The sequence below is a fragment of the Rhinoderma darwinii genome, chromosome 2 (genome assembly GCF_050947455.1).
Source record: "Rhinoderma darwinii isolate aRhiDar2 chromosome 2, aRhiDar2.hap1, whole genome shotgun sequence".
Taxonomy (NCBI): Eukaryota; Metazoa; Chordata; class Amphibia; order Anura; family Rhinodermatidae; genus Rhinoderma; species Rhinoderma darwinii.
Genome location: NC_134688.1, coordinates 328,020,814 through 328,032,830, shown reverse-complemented (window position 1 = coordinate 328,032,830; position 12,017 = coordinate 328,020,814). Strand labels below are relative to the sequence as shown.

At 41.2% G+C, this 12,017-nt stretch overlaps 48 pseudogenes; all 48 read left to right on the top strand.

Annotated features, from left to right (window-relative positions):
* Positions 1 to 519: 519 nt before the first annotated feature.
* LOC142745952 (5S ribosomal RNA) lies at positions 520 to 638 on the top strand (annotated as a pseudogene).
* Positions 639 to 705: 67 nt separating this feature from the next.
* LOC142745240 (5S ribosomal RNA) lies at positions 706 to 824 on the top strand (annotated as a pseudogene).
* A 67-nt stretch (positions 825 to 891) lies between these two features.
* LOC142745917 (5S ribosomal RNA) lies at positions 892 to 1,010 on the top strand (annotated as a pseudogene).
* Positions 1,011 to 1,263: 253 nt separating this feature from the next.
* LOC142745649 (5S ribosomal RNA) lies at positions 1,264 to 1,382 on the top strand (annotated as a pseudogene).
* Positions 1,383 to 1,449: 67 nt separating this feature from the next.
* LOC142746643 (5S ribosomal RNA) lies at positions 1,450 to 1,568 on the top strand (annotated as a pseudogene).
* A 67-nt stretch (positions 1,569 to 1,635) lies between these two features.
* Positions 1,636 to 1,754, top strand: LOC142745513 (5S ribosomal RNA; annotated as a pseudogene).
* Positions 1,755 to 1,821: 67 nt separating this feature from the next.
* Positions 1,822 to 1,940, top strand: LOC142747019 (5S ribosomal RNA; annotated as a pseudogene).
* Positions 1,941 to 2,007: 67 nt separating this feature from the next.
* LOC142745512 (5S ribosomal RNA) lies at positions 2,008 to 2,126 on the top strand (annotated as a pseudogene).
* Positions 2,127 to 2,938: 812 nt separating this feature from the next.
* LOC142747034 (5S ribosomal RNA) lies at positions 2,939 to 3,057 on the top strand (annotated as a pseudogene).
* Positions 3,058 to 3,124: 67 nt separating this feature from the next.
* On the top strand, positions 3,125 to 3,243 carry LOC142744036 (5S ribosomal RNA; annotated as a pseudogene).
* Positions 3,244 to 3,496: 253 nt separating this feature from the next.
* LOC142747291 (5S ribosomal RNA) lies at positions 3,497 to 3,615 on the top strand (annotated as a pseudogene).
* Positions 3,616 to 3,868: 253 nt separating this feature from the next.
* On the top strand, positions 3,869 to 3,987 carry LOC142746506 (5S ribosomal RNA; annotated as a pseudogene).
* Positions 3,988 to 4,054: 67 nt separating this feature from the next.
* On the top strand, positions 4,055 to 4,173 carry LOC142745837 (5S ribosomal RNA; annotated as a pseudogene).
* Positions 4,174 to 4,240: 67 nt separating this feature from the next.
* On the top strand, positions 4,241 to 4,359 carry LOC142744688 (5S ribosomal RNA; annotated as a pseudogene).
* Positions 4,360 to 4,426: 67 nt separating this feature from the next.
* Positions 4,427 to 4,545, top strand: LOC142746570 (5S ribosomal RNA; annotated as a pseudogene).
* Positions 4,546 to 4,612: 67 nt separating this feature from the next.
* LOC142743867 (5S ribosomal RNA) lies at positions 4,613 to 4,731 on the top strand (annotated as a pseudogene).
* A 67-nt stretch (positions 4,732 to 4,798) lies between these two features.
* LOC142744461 (5S ribosomal RNA) lies at positions 4,799 to 4,917 on the top strand (annotated as a pseudogene).
* Positions 4,918 to 4,984: 67 nt separating this feature from the next.
* LOC142747290 (5S ribosomal RNA) lies at positions 4,985 to 5,103 on the top strand (annotated as a pseudogene).
* Positions 5,104 to 5,356: 253 nt separating this feature from the next.
* LOC142746131 (5S ribosomal RNA) lies at positions 5,357 to 5,475 on the top strand (annotated as a pseudogene).
* A 67-nt stretch (positions 5,476 to 5,542) lies between these two features.
* Positions 5,543 to 5,661, top strand: LOC142746389 (5S ribosomal RNA; annotated as a pseudogene).
* Positions 5,662 to 5,728: 67 nt separating this feature from the next.
* Positions 5,729 to 5,847, top strand: LOC142745297 (5S ribosomal RNA; annotated as a pseudogene).
* A 67-nt stretch (positions 5,848 to 5,914) lies between these two features.
* On the top strand, positions 5,915 to 6,033 carry LOC142744035 (5S ribosomal RNA; annotated as a pseudogene).
* Positions 6,034 to 6,100: 67 nt separating this feature from the next.
* LOC142746529 (5S ribosomal RNA) lies at positions 6,101 to 6,219 on the top strand (annotated as a pseudogene).
* A 67-nt stretch (positions 6,220 to 6,286) lies between these two features.
* LOC142745824 (5S ribosomal RNA) lies at positions 6,287 to 6,405 on the top strand (annotated as a pseudogene).
* A 67-nt stretch (positions 6,406 to 6,472) lies between these two features.
* Positions 6,473 to 6,591, top strand: LOC142745223 (5S ribosomal RNA; annotated as a pseudogene).
* A 67-nt stretch (positions 6,592 to 6,658) lies between these two features.
* Positions 6,659 to 6,777, top strand: LOC142745111 (5S ribosomal RNA; annotated as a pseudogene).
* Positions 6,778 to 6,844: 67 nt separating this feature from the next.
* LOC142746663 (5S ribosomal RNA) lies at positions 6,845 to 6,963 on the top strand (annotated as a pseudogene).
* Positions 6,964 to 7,030: 67 nt separating this feature from the next.
* On the top strand, positions 7,031 to 7,149 carry LOC142747289 (5S ribosomal RNA; annotated as a pseudogene).
* A 67-nt stretch (positions 7,150 to 7,216) lies between these two features.
* On the top strand, positions 7,217 to 7,335 carry LOC142743882 (5S ribosomal RNA; annotated as a pseudogene).
* A 253-nt stretch (positions 7,336 to 7,588) lies between these two features.
* On the top strand, positions 7,589 to 7,707 carry LOC142745416 (5S ribosomal RNA; annotated as a pseudogene).
* A 67-nt stretch (positions 7,708 to 7,774) lies between these two features.
* Positions 7,775 to 7,893, top strand: LOC142746291 (5S ribosomal RNA; annotated as a pseudogene).
* A 67-nt stretch (positions 7,894 to 7,960) lies between these two features.
* Positions 7,961 to 8,079, top strand: LOC142744641 (5S ribosomal RNA; annotated as a pseudogene).
* A 67-nt stretch (positions 8,080 to 8,146) lies between these two features.
* On the top strand, positions 8,147 to 8,265 carry LOC142745200 (5S ribosomal RNA; annotated as a pseudogene).
* Positions 8,266 to 8,518: 253 nt separating this feature from the next.
* On the top strand, positions 8,519 to 8,637 carry LOC142744267 (5S ribosomal RNA; annotated as a pseudogene).
* A 253-nt stretch (positions 8,638 to 8,890) lies between these two features.
* On the top strand, positions 8,891 to 9,009 carry LOC142746278 (5S ribosomal RNA; annotated as a pseudogene).
* A 67-nt stretch (positions 9,010 to 9,076) lies between these two features.
* Positions 9,077 to 9,195, top strand: LOC142747257 (5S ribosomal RNA; annotated as a pseudogene).
* Positions 9,196 to 9,262: 67 nt separating this feature from the next.
* Positions 9,263 to 9,381, top strand: LOC142744687 (5S ribosomal RNA; annotated as a pseudogene).
* A 67-nt stretch (positions 9,382 to 9,448) lies between these two features.
* LOC142746569 (5S ribosomal RNA) lies at positions 9,449 to 9,567 on the top strand (annotated as a pseudogene).
* A 67-nt stretch (positions 9,568 to 9,634) lies between these two features.
* LOC142745415 (5S ribosomal RNA) lies at positions 9,635 to 9,753 on the top strand (annotated as a pseudogene).
* Positions 9,754 to 9,820: 67 nt separating this feature from the next.
* Positions 9,821 to 9,939, top strand: LOC142745227 (5S ribosomal RNA; annotated as a pseudogene).
* A 67-nt stretch (positions 9,940 to 10,006) lies between these two features.
* LOC142747288 (5S ribosomal RNA) lies at positions 10,007 to 10,125 on the top strand (annotated as a pseudogene).
* A 67-nt stretch (positions 10,126 to 10,192) lies between these two features.
* LOC142745889 (5S ribosomal RNA) lies at positions 10,193 to 10,311 on the top strand (annotated as a pseudogene).
* Positions 10,312 to 10,378: 67 nt separating this feature from the next.
* On the top strand, positions 10,379 to 10,497 carry LOC142743788 (5S ribosomal RNA; annotated as a pseudogene).
* Positions 10,498 to 10,564: 67 nt separating this feature from the next.
* LOC142746662 (5S ribosomal RNA) lies at positions 10,565 to 10,683 on the top strand (annotated as a pseudogene).
* A 67-nt stretch (positions 10,684 to 10,750) lies between these two features.
* On the top strand, positions 10,751 to 10,869 carry LOC142747286 (5S ribosomal RNA; annotated as a pseudogene).
* A 253-nt stretch (positions 10,870 to 11,122) lies between these two features.
* Positions 11,123 to 11,241, top strand: LOC142744748 (5S ribosomal RNA; annotated as a pseudogene).
* A 67-nt stretch (positions 11,242 to 11,308) lies between these two features.
* LOC142746399 (5S ribosomal RNA) lies at positions 11,309 to 11,427 on the top strand (annotated as a pseudogene).
* A 412-nt stretch (positions 11,428 to 11,839) lies between these two features.
* LOC142746124 (5S ribosomal RNA) lies at positions 11,840 to 11,958 on the top strand (annotated as a pseudogene).
* Positions 11,959 to 12,017: the final 59 nt, after the last annotated feature.

Sequence of the window (12,017 nt, the reverse complement as noted above, 5' to 3'; positions counted from 1 at the left end):
ATGGGGTGTTTTATCAGGGTTTCTAATACATAGGCCCCACAAAGCCACTTCAGAACTCAAGAGGTACCTTAAAAAAAAGGCTTTTGAAATTTTCTTAAAAATATGAGAAATTGCTGTTTATGTTCTAAGCCTTGTAACGTCCAAGAAAAATAAAAGAATGTTCAAAAAACGATGCCAATCTAAAGTAGACATATGGGAAATGTGAACTAGTAACTATTGTGGGTGGTATAACCGTCTGTTTTACAAGCAGATGCATTTCAATTCTGAAAAATGCTATTTTTTCTAAATTTTCTCTACATTTTGCAATTTTTCACCAATAAACACTGAATATATCGACCAAATTTTACCACGAACATGAAGCCCAATGTGTCACGAGAAAACAATCTCAGAATCGCTTGGGTAGGTTTAAGCATTCCGACGTTATTACCACATAAAGTGAAATATGTCAGATTTGAAAAATGGGCTCTGAGCCTTAAGGCCAAAACTAGGCTGCGTCCTTAAGGGGTTAAAGCATTTAATGTCAATGGCCATTCTAAGATGAATGTGCCTGCTCTCGTCAGATCGCAGAAGTTACACAGCTTAAGGCCTCGCTAGTACCAGTGTGGGAGACTGTCTTGGAATCCGTGGTGCGGTTGACTTTTTATTATGTCGTTTAGATTTTGTTTCACAATCGATTAAAAAGGACTATGGATTAAAGCATTTAATGTCAATGGCCATTCTAAGCTGAATGTCTCTGCTCTCGTCAGATCGCAGAAGTTACACAGCTTAAGGCCTCGCTAGTACCAGTGTGGGAGACTGTCTGGGAATCCGTGGTGCGGTTGACTTTTTATTATGTTGTTTAGATTTTGTTTCACAATAGATTAAATAGGACTATGGATTAAGGCTTTTAATGTCAATGGCCATTCTAAGCTGAATGTGCCTGCTCTCGTCAGATCGCAGAAGTTACACAGCTTAAGGCCTCGCTAGTACCAGTGTGGGAGATTGTCTGGGAATCCGTGGTGCGGTTAACTTTTTATTATGTCGTTTAGATTTTGTTTCACAATCGATTAAAAAGGACTATGGATTAAAGCATTTAATGTCAATGGCCATTCTAAGCTGAATGTACCTGCTCTCGTTAGATTGCAGAAGTTACACAGCTTAACGCCTCGCTAGTAGCAGTGTGGGAGACTGTCTGGGAATCCGTGGTGCGGTTGACTTTTTATTATGTCGTTTAGATTTTGTTTCACAATAGATTAAATAGGACTATGGATTAAAGCATTTAATGTCAATGGCCATTCTAAGCTGAATGTGCCTGCTCTCGTCAGATTGCAGAAGTTACACAGCTTAAGGCCTCGCCAGTACCAGTGTGGGAGACTGTCTGGGAATCCGTGGTGCAGTTGACTTTTTATTATGTAGTTTAGATTTTGTTTCACAATAGATTAAATAGGACTATGGATTAAAGCATTTAACGTCAATGGCCATTCTAAGCTGAATGTGCCTTCTCTCGTCAGAACGCAGAAGTTACACAGCTTAAGGCCTCGCTAGTACCAGTGTGGGAGACTGTCTGGGAATCCGTGGTGCGGTTGAATTTTTATTATGTCGTTTAGATTTTGTTTCACAATCGATTAAAAAGGACTATGGATTAAAGCATTTAATGTCAATGGCCATTCTAAGCTGAATGTCCCTGCTCTTGTCAGATCGCAGAAGTTACACAGCTTAAGGCCTCGCTAGTACCAGTGTGGGAGACTGTCTGGGAATCCGTGGTGCGGTTGACTTTTTATTATGTCGTTTAGATTTTGTTTCACAATCGATTAAAAAGGACTATGGATTAAAGCATTTAATGTCAATGGCCATTCTAAGCTGAATGTGCCTGCTCTCGTTAGATCGCAGAAGTTACACAGCTTAACGCCTCGCTAGTACCAGTGTGGGAGACTGTCTGGGAATCCGTGGAGCGGTTGACTTTTTATTATGTCGTTTAGATTTTGTTTCACAATCGATTAAAAAGGACTATGGATTAAAGCATTTAATGTCAATGGCCATTCTAAGCTGAATGTCCCTGCTCTTGTCAGATCGCAGAAGTTACACAGCTTAAGGCCTCGCTAGTACCAGTGTGGGAGACTGTCTGGGAATCCGTGGTGCGGTTGACTTTTTATTATGTCGTTTAGATTTTGTTTCACAATCGATTAAAAAGGACTATTGATTAAAGCATTTAATGTCAATAGCCATTCTAAGCCGAATGTGCCTGCTCTCGTTAGATCGCAGAAGTTACACAGCTTAAGGCCTCGCTAGTACCAGTGTGGGAGACTGTCTGGGAATCCATGGTGCGGTTGCCTTTTTATTATGTCGTTTAGAATTTGTTTCACAATCGATTAAAAATAATAATAAACTAAAGCTATAAAAGTTAATAGCTATTCTTAGGTGAAATGTGCCTTTTCTCGTCAAATCGCAGATCAATAACACTTTAACACCTCGCTAGTACCAGTGTGGGAGACTTCCTGGGCTTCCGTGGTGCTGTTGACTTTTTATTATGTCGTTTAGAATTTCTTTCACAATTGTTTAAAAATAAAAATAGACTAAAGCTTTAAAAGTTAATAGCCATTCTAAGCTTAAATGTGCCTTTTCTCGTCAAATCGCTGATATATAACACTTTAAGGCCTCGCTAGTACGAGTGTGAGAGACTGTCTGGGAATCCGAGGTGCGGTTGACTTTTTATTATGTCGTTTAGATTTGTTTCACAATCGATTAAAATGGACTATGGATTAAAGCATTTAATGTCAATGGCCGTTCTAAGCTGAATGTGCCTGCTCTTGTCAGGTCGCAGAAGTTATACAGCTTAACGCCTCGCTAGTACCAGTGTGGGAGACTGTCTGGGAATACGTGGTGCGGTTGCCTTTTTATTATGTCGTTTAGATTTTGTTTCACAATAGATTAAATAGGACTATGGATTAAAGCATTTAACGTCAATGGCCATTCTAAGCTGAATGTGCCTGCTCTCGTCAGAACGCAGAAGTAACACAGCTTAAGGCCTCGCTAGTACCAGTGTGGGAGACTGTCTGGGAATCCGTCGTGCGGTTGAATTTTTATTATGTCGTTTAGATTTTGTTTCACAATCGATTAAAAAGGACTATGGATTAAAGCATTTAATGTCAATGGCCATTCTAAGCTGAATGTCCCTGCTCTCGTCAGATCGCAGAAGTTACACAGCTTAAGGCCTCGCTAGTACCAGTGTGGGAGACTGTCTGGGAATCCGTGGTGCGGTTGACTTTTTATTATGTCGTTTAGATTTTGTTTCACAATCGATTAAAAAGGACTATGGATTAAAGCATTTAATGCCAATGGCCATTCTAAGCTGAATGTGCCTGCTCTCGTTAGATCGCAGAAGTTACACAGCTTAACGCCTCGCTATTACTAGTGTGGGAGACTGTCTGGGAATCCGTGGTGCGGTTGACTTTTTATTATGTCGTTTAGATTTTGTTTCACAATAGATTAAATAGGACTATGGATTAAAGCATTTAACGTCAATGGCCATTCTAAGCTGAATGTGCCTGCTCTCGTCAGATCGCAGAAGTTACACAGCTTAAGGCCTCGCTAGTACCAGTGTGGGAGACTGTCTGGGAATCCGTGGTGCGGTTGACTTTTTATTATGTCGTTTAGATTTTGTTTCACAATCGATTAAAAAGGACTATGGATTAAAGCGTTTAATGTCAATGGCCATTCTAAGCTGAATGTGCCTGCTCTCGTCAGATCGCAGAAGTTACACAACTTAAGGCCTTGCTAGTACCAGTGTGGGCGACTGTCTGGGATTCCGTGGTGCGGTTTACTTTTTATTATGTCGTTTAGATTTTGTTTCACAACCGATTAAAAAGGACTATGGATTAAAGCATTTAATGTCAATGGCCATTCTAAGCTGAATGTGCCTGCTCTCGTCAGATCGCAGCAGTTACACAGCTTAAGGCCTCGCCAGTACCAGTGTGGGAGACTGTCAAGGAATCCGTGGTGCGGTTGACTTTTTATTATGTCGTTTAGATTTTGTTTCACAATAGATTAAATAGGACTATGGATTAAAACATTTAACGTCAATGGCCATTCTAAGCTGAATGTGCCTGCTCTCGTCAGAACGCAGAAGTTACACAGCTTAAGGCCTCGCTAGTACCAGTGTGGGAGACTGTCTGGAAATCCGTGGTGCGGTTGAATTTTTATTATGTCGTTTAGATTTTGTTTCACAATCGATTAAAAAGGACTATGGATTAAAGCATTTAATGTCAATGGCCATTCTAAGCTGAATGTCCCTGCTCTCGTCAGATCGCAGAAGTTACACAGCTTAAGGCCTCGCTAGTACCAGTGTGGGAGACTGTCTGGGAATCCGTGGTGTGGTTGACTTTTTATTATGTCGTTTAGATTTTGTTTCACAATCGATTAAAAAGGACTATGGATTAAAGCATTTAATGTCAATGACCATTCTAAGCTGAATGTGCCTGCTCTCGTCAGATCGCAGAAGTTACACAGCTTAAGGCCTCGCTAGTACCATTGTGGGAGACTGTCTGGGAATCCATGGTGCGGTTGACTTTTTATTATGTCGTTTAGATTTTGTTTCACAATCGATTAAAAAGTACTATGGATTAAAACTTTTAATGTCAATGGCCATTCTAAGCTGAATGTGCCTGCTCTCGTCAGATCGCAGAAGTTACACAGCTTAAGGCCTTGCTAGTACCATTGTGGGAGACTGTCTGGGAATCCATGGTGCGGTTGACTTTTTATTATGTCGTTTAGATTTTGTTTCACAATCGATTAAAAAGTACTATGGATTAAAGCATTTAATGTCAATGGCCATTCTAAGCTGAATGTACCTGCTCTCGTCAGATCGCAGAAGTTACACAGCTTAAGGCCTCGCTAGTACCAGTGTGGGAGACTGTCTGGGAATCCGTAGTGCGGTTGACTTTTTATTATGTCGTTTAGATTTTGTTTCACAATCGATTAAAAAGGACTATGGATTAAAGCATTTAATGTCAATGGCCATTCTAAGCTGAATGTGCCTGCTCTCGTCAGATCGCAGAAGTTACACAGCTTAAGGCCTCGCTAGTACCAGTGTGGGAGACTGTCTGGGAATCCGTGGTGCGGTTGACTTTTTATTATGTCGTTTAGATTTTGTTTCACAATCGATTAAAAAGGACTATGGATTAAAGCATTTAATGTCAATGGCCATTCTAAGCTGAATGTGCCTGCTCTCGTTAGATCGCAGAAGTTACACAGCTTAACTCCTCGCTAGTACCACTGTGGAAGTCTGTCTGGGAATACGTGGTGCGGTTGACTTTTTATTATGTCGTTTAGATTTTGTTTCACAATAGATTAAATAGGACTATGGATTAAAACATTTAACGTCAATGGCCATTCTAAGCTGAATGTGCCTGCTCTCGTCAGATCGCAGAAGTTACACAACTTAAGGCCTCGCTAGTACCAGTGTGGGAGACTGTCTGGGAATCCGTGGTGCGGTTGAATTTTTATTATGTCGTTTAGATTTTGTTTCACAATCGATTAAAAAGGACTATGGATTAAAGCATTTAATGTCAATGGCCATTCTAAGCTGAATGTGCCTGCTTTCGTCAGATCGCAGAAGTTACACAGCTTAACGCCTCGCTAGTACCAGTGTAGGAGACTGTCTGGGAATCCGTGGTGCGGTTGACTTTTTATTATGTCGTTTAGATTTTGTTTCACAACAGATTAAATAGGACTATGGATTAAAGCATTTAACGTCAATGGCCATTCTAAGCTGAATGTGCCTGCTCTCGTCAGAACGCAGAAGTAACACAGCTTAAGGCCTCGCTAGTACCAGTGTGGGAGACTGTCTGGGAATCCGTGGTGCGGTTGAATTTTTATTATGTCGTTTAGATTTTGTTTCACAATCGATTAAAAAGGACTATGGATTAAAGCATTTAATGTCAATGGCCATTCTAAGCTGAATGTCCCTGCTCTCGTCAGATCGCAGAAGTTACACAGCTTAAGGCCTCGCTAGTACCAGTGTGGGAGACTGTCTGGGAATCCGTGGTGCGGTTGACTTTTTATTATGTTGTTTAGATTTTGTTTCACAATAGATTAAATAGGACTATGGATTAAGGCTTTTAATGTCAATGGCCATTCTAAGCTGAATGTGCCTGCTCTCGTCAGATCGCAGAAGTTACACAGCTTAAGGCCTCGCTAGTACCAGTGTGGGAGACTGTCTGGGAATCCGTGGTGCGGATGAGTTTTTATTATGTCGTTTAGATTTTGTTTCACAATCGATTAAAAAGGACTATGGATTAAAGCATTTAATGTCAATGGCCATTCTAAGCTGAATGTACCTGCTCTCGTCAGATCGCAGAAGTTACACAGCTTAAGGCCTCGCTAGTACCAGTGTGGGAGACTGTCTGGGAATCCGTGGTGCGGTTCAATTTTTATTATGTCGTTTAGATTTTGTTTCACAATCGATTAAAAAGGACTATGGATTAAAGCATTTATTGTCAATGGCCATTCTAAGCTGAATGTCCCTGCTCTCATCAGATCGCAGAAGTTACACAGCTTAAGGCCTCGCTAGTACCAGTGTGGGAGACTGTCTGGGAATCCGTAGTGCGGTTGACTATTTATTATGTCGTTTAGATTTTGTTTCACAATCGATTAAAAAGGACTATGGATTAAAGCATTTAATGTCAATGGCCATTCTAAGCTGAATGTGCCTGTTCTCGTCAGATCGCAGAAGTTACACAGCTTAAGGCCTCACTAGTACCAGTGTGGGAGACCGTCTGGGGATCCGTGGTGCGGTTGACTTTTTATTATGTCGTTTAGATTTTGTTTCACAATCGATTAAAAAGGACTATGGATTAAAGCATTTAATGTCAATGGCCATTCTAAGCTGAATGTGCCTGCTCTCGTTAGATCGCAGAAGTTACACAGCTTAACGCCTCGCTAGTACCAGTGTGGGAGACTGTCTGGGAATACGTGGTGCGGTTGCCTTTTTATTATGTCGTTTAGATTTTGTTTCACAATAGATTAAATAGGACTATGGATTAAAACATTTAACGTCAATGGCCATTCTAAGCTGAATGTGCCTGCTCTCGTCAGATCGCAGAAGTTACACAGCTTAAGGCCTCGCTAGTACCAGTGTGGGAGACTGTCTGGGAATCCGTGGTGCGGTTGACTTTCTATTATGTCGTTTAGATTTTGTTTCACAATAGATTAAATAGGACTATGGATTAAAGCATTTAACGTCAATGGCCATTCTAAGCTGAATGTGCCTGCTCTCGTCAGAACGCAGAAGTAACACAGCTTAAGGCCTCGCTAGTACCAGTGTGGGAGACTGTCTGGGAATCCGTGGTGCGGTTGACTTTTTATTATGTCGTTTAGATTTTGTTTCACAATCGATTAAAAAGGACTATGGATTAAAGCGTTTAATGTCAATGGCCATTCTAAGCTGAATGTGCCTGCTCTCGTCAGATCGCAGAAGTTACACAACTTAAGGCCTTGCTAGTACCAGTGTGGGCGACTGTCTGGGATTCCGTGGTGCGGTTTACTTTTTATTATGTCGTTTAGATTTTGTTTCACAATCGATTAAAAAGGACTATGGATTAAAGCATTTAATGTCAATGGCCATTCTAAGCTGAATGTGCCTGCTCTCGTCAGATCGCAGAAGTTACACAGCTTAAGGCCTCGCTAGTACCATTGTGGGAGACTGTCTGGGAATCCATGGTGCGGTTGACTTTTTATTATGTCGTTTAGATTTTGTTTCACAATCGATTAAAAAGTACTATGGATTAAAGCTTTTAATGTCAATGGCCATTCTAAGCTGAATGTGCCTGCTCTCGTCAGATCGCAGAAGTTACACAGCTTAAGGCCTCGCTAGTACCATTGTGGGAGACTGTCTGGGAATCCATGGTGCGGTTGCCTTTTTATTATGTCGTTTAGATTTTGTTTCACAATCGATTAAAAAGTACTATGGATTAAAGCATTTAATGTCAATGGCCATTCTAAGCTGAATGTACCTGCTCTCGTCAGATCGCAGAAGTTACACAGCTTAAGGCCTCGCTAGTACCATTGTGGGAGACTGTCTGGGAATCCATGGTGCGGTTGACTTTTTATTATGTCGTTTAGATTTTGTTTCACAATCGATTAAAAAGTACTATGGATTAAAGCATTTAATGTCAATGGCCATTCTAAGCTGAATGTGCCTGCTCTCGTCAGATCGCAGTAGTTACACAGCTTAAGGCCTCGCTAGTACCAGTGTGGGAGACTGTCTGGGAATCCGTGGTGCGGTTGCCTTTTTATTATGTCGTTTAGATTTTGTTTCACAATCGATTAAAAAGTACTATGGATTAAAGCATTTAATGTCAATGGCCATTCTAAGCTGAATGTACCTTCTCTCGTCAGAACGCAGAAGTTACACAGCTTAAGGCCTCGCTAGTACCAGTGTGCGAGACTGTCTGGGAATCCGTGGTGCGGTTGAATTTTTATTATGTCGTTTAGATTTTGTTTCACAATCGATTAAAAAGGACTATGGATTAAAGCATTTAATGTCAATGGCCATTCTAAGCTGAATGTGCCTGCTCTCGTCAGATCGCAGAAGTTACACAGCTTAAGGCCTCGCTAGTACCAGTGTGGGAGACTGTCTGGGAATCCGTGGTGTGGTTGACTTTTTATTATGTCGTTTAGATTTTGTTTCACAATCGATTAAAAAGGACTATGGATTAAAGCATTTAATGTCAATGGCCATTCTAAGCTGAATGTGCCTGCTCTCGTCAGATCGCAGAAGTTACACAACTTAAGGCCTTGCTAGTACCAGTGTGGGCGACTGTCTGGGATTCCGTGGTGCGGTTTACTTTTTATTATGTCGTTTAGATTTTGTTTCACAACCGATTAAAAAGGACTATGGATTAAAGCATTTAATGTCAATGGCCATTCTAAGCTGAATGTGCCTGCTCTCGTCAGATCGCAGCAGTTACACAGCTTAAGGCCTCGCCAGTACCAGTGTGGGAGACTGTCTGCGAATCCGTGGTGCGGTTGACTTTTTATTATGTCGTTTAGATTTTGTTTCACAATAGATTAAATAGGACTATGGATTAAAACATTTAACGTCAATGGCCATTCTAAGCTGAATGTGCCTGCTCTCGTCAGAACGCAGAAGTTACACAGCTTAAGGCCTCGCTAGTACCAGTGTGGGAGTCTGTCTGGAAATCCGTGGTACGGTTGAATTTTTATTATGTCGTTTAGATTTTGTTTCACAATCGATTAAAAAGGACTATGGATTAAAGCATTTAATGTCAATGGCCATTCTAAGCTGAATGTCCCTGCTCTCGTCAGATCGCAGAAGTTACACAGCTTAAGGCCTCGCTAGTACCAGTGTGGGAGACTGTCTGGGAATCCGTGGTGTGGTTGACTTTTTATTATGTCGTTTAGATTTTGTTTCACAATCGATTAAAAAGGACTATGGATTAAAGCATTTAATGTCAATGACCATTCTAAGCTGAATGTGCCTGCTCTCGTCAGATCGCAGAAGTTACACAGCTTAAGGCCTCGCTAGTACCATTGTGGGAGACTGTCTGGGAATCCATGGTGCGGTTGACTTTTTATTATGTCGTTTAGATTTTGTTTCACAATCGATTAAAAAGTACTATGGATTAAAGCTTTTAATGTCAATGGCCATTCTAAGCTGAATGTGCCTGCTCTCGTCAGATCGCAGAAGTTACACAGCTTAAGGCCTCGCTAGTACCATTGTGGGAGACTGTCTGGGAATCCATGGTGCGGTTGACTTTTTATTATGTCGTTTAGATTTTGTTTCACAATCGATTAAAAAGTACTATGGATTAAAGCTTTTAATGTCAATGGCCATTCTAAGCTGAATGTGCCTGCTCTCGTCAGATCGCAGAAGTTACACAGCTTAAGGCCTCGCTAGTACCAGTGTGGGAGACTGTCTGGGAATCCGTAGTGCGGTTGACTTTTTATTATGTCGTTTAGATTTTGTTTCACAATCGATTAAAAAGGACTATGGATTAAAGCATTTAATGTCAATGGCCATTCTAAGCTGAATGTGCCTGCTCTCGTCAGATCGCAGAAGTTACACAGCTTAAGGCCTCGCTAGTACCAGTGTGGGAGACTGTCTGGGAATCCGTGGTGCGGTTGACTTTTTATTATGTCGTTTAGATTTTGTTTCACAATCGATTAAAAAGGACTATGGATTAAAGCATTTAATGTCAATGGCCATTCTAAGCTGAATGTGCCTGCTCTCGTTAGATCGCAGAAGTTACACAGCTTAACGCCTCGCTAGTACCAGTGTGGGAGACTGTCTGGGAATACGTGGTGCGGTTGACTTTTTATTATGTCGTTTAGATTTTGTTTCACAATAGATTAAATAGGACTATGGATTAAAACATTTAACGTCAATGGCCATTCTAAGCTGAATGTGCCTGCTCTCGTCAGAACGCAGAAGTAACACAGCTTAAGGCCACGCTAGTACCAGTGTGGGAGACTGTCTGGGAATCCGTGGTGCGGTTGACTTTTTATTATGTCGTTTAGATTTTGTTTCACAATCGATTAAAAAGGACAATGGATTAAAGCATTTAATGTCAATGGCCATTCTAAGCTGAATGTGCCTGCTCTCGTTAGATCGCAGAAGTTACACAGCTTAACGCCTCGCTAGTACCAGTGTGGGAGACTGTCTGGGAATACGTGGTGCGGTTGCCTTTTTATTATGTCGTTTAGATTTTGTTTCACAATAGATTAAATAGGACTATGGATTAAAACATTTAACGTCAATGGCCATTCTAAGCTGAATGTGCCTGCTCTCGTCAGATCGCAGAAGTTACACAGCTTAAGGCCTCGCTAGTACCAGTGTGGGAGACTGTCTGGGAATCCGTGGTGCGGTTGACTTTCTATTATGTCGTTTAGATTTTGTTTCACAATAGATTAAAAAGGACTATGGATTAAAGCATTTAATGTCAATGGCCATTCTAAGCTGAATGTGCCTGCTCTCGTCAGATCGCAGAAGTTACACAGCTTAACGCCTCGCTAGTACCAGTGTGGGAGTCTGTCTGGGAATCTGTGGTGCGGTTGCATTTTTATTATGTCGTTTAGATTTTGTTTCACAATCGATTAAAAAGGACTATGGATTAAAGCATTTAATGTCAATGGCCATTCTAAGCTTAATGTCCCTGCTCTCGTCAGATCGCAGAAGTTACACAGCTTAAGGCCTCGCTAGTACCAGTGTGGGAGACTGTCTGGGAATCCGTGGTGCAGTTGACTTTTTATTATGTCATTTAGATTTTGTTTCACAATCGATTAAAAAGGACTATGGATTAAAGAACTTAATGTCAATGGCCATTCTAAGCTGAATGTGCCTGCTCTCGTCAGATCGCAGAAGTTACACAGCTTAACGCCTCGCTAGTACCAGTGTGGGAGACTGTCTGGGAATACGTGGTGCGGTTGCCTTTTTATTATGTCGTTTAGATTTTGTTTCACAATAGATTAAATAGGACTATGGATTAAAGCATTTAACGTCAATGGCCATTCTAAGCTGAATGTGCCTGCTCTCGTCAGAACGCAGAAGTAACACAGCTTAAGGCCTCGCTAGTACCAGTGTGGGGGACTTTTTATTATGTCGTTTAGATTTTGTTTCACAATCGATTAAAAAGGACTATGGATTAAAGCATTTAATGTCAATGGCCATTCTAAGCTGAATGTGCCTGCTCTCGTCAGATCGCAGAAGTTACACAACTTAAGGCCTTGCTAGTACCAGTGTGGGCGACTGTCTGGGATTCCGTGGTGCGCTTTACTTTTTATTATGTCGTTTAGATTTTGTTTCACAATCGATTAAAAAGGACTATGGATTAAAGCATTTAATGTCAATGGCCATTCTAAGCTGAATGTGCCTGCTCTCGTCAGGTCGCAGAAGTTACACAGCTTAAGGCCTCGCTAGTACCATTGTGGGAGACTTTCTGGGAATCCATGGTGCGGTTGACTTTTTATTATGTCGTTTAGATTTTGTTTCACAATCGATTAAAAAGTACTATGGATTAAAG